The 418-nt window shown below is 29.9% G+C and overlaps 1 protein-coding gene across 1 annotated transcript in view; it reads right to left on the reverse strand.

Moving 5' to 3' along the window:
- The window catches only part of LOC107746511 (neuron navigator 1-like), a 39,919-nt gene that overhangs the window by 17,626 nt on the left and 21,875 nt on the right, over nucleotides 1–418 (reverse strand). The window lies entirely within an intron of this gene.

The raw sequence follows: 418 nt of genomic DNA on the forward strand, positions 1-418 counted from the left end.
GCGAGTGAACGAGCGCTGCTGCGCGCTAAACAGACGGAGCACGATAGAGTAATAGCGCAATAATTCTGAGTAAAATATACATTTTGCTAAAATATTTGTTGTTGGACATTAAATGTGTCTTTTGTAGAATTACACCTACATAAACGTGTATTTTTATGATAGCAGTAACTGTAAAGGGACTATTGCAATGGGTAAATCAAATGTACAGTAGTAATTACTAAGCTCAAATGAGTTAATATGAGTTTCTTATAGCAGTTCAAATAAAGCCATTTTCTTTTATTTATTTTCATTTTTAATTCAGTGATTTTAACTTTTAATTTAGTTATTTTAATGCTTTAAAGAGCAATTTTATATTGTAATGTTCTAATGTTCTGCTATCTGTTCTGCAAACTATAAAAGGTACAGCTGTCATAAATAA

Source organism: Sinocyclocheilus rhinocerous, unplaced genomic scaffold (genome assembly GCF_001515625.1).
Source record: "Sinocyclocheilus rhinocerous isolate Xijiao unplaced genomic scaffold, SAMN03320098_v1.1 scaffold980, whole genome shotgun sequence".
In the NCBI taxonomy this organism is placed as follows: Eukaryota; Metazoa; Chordata; class Actinopteri; order Cypriniformes; family Cyprinidae; genus Sinocyclocheilus; species Sinocyclocheilus rhinocerous.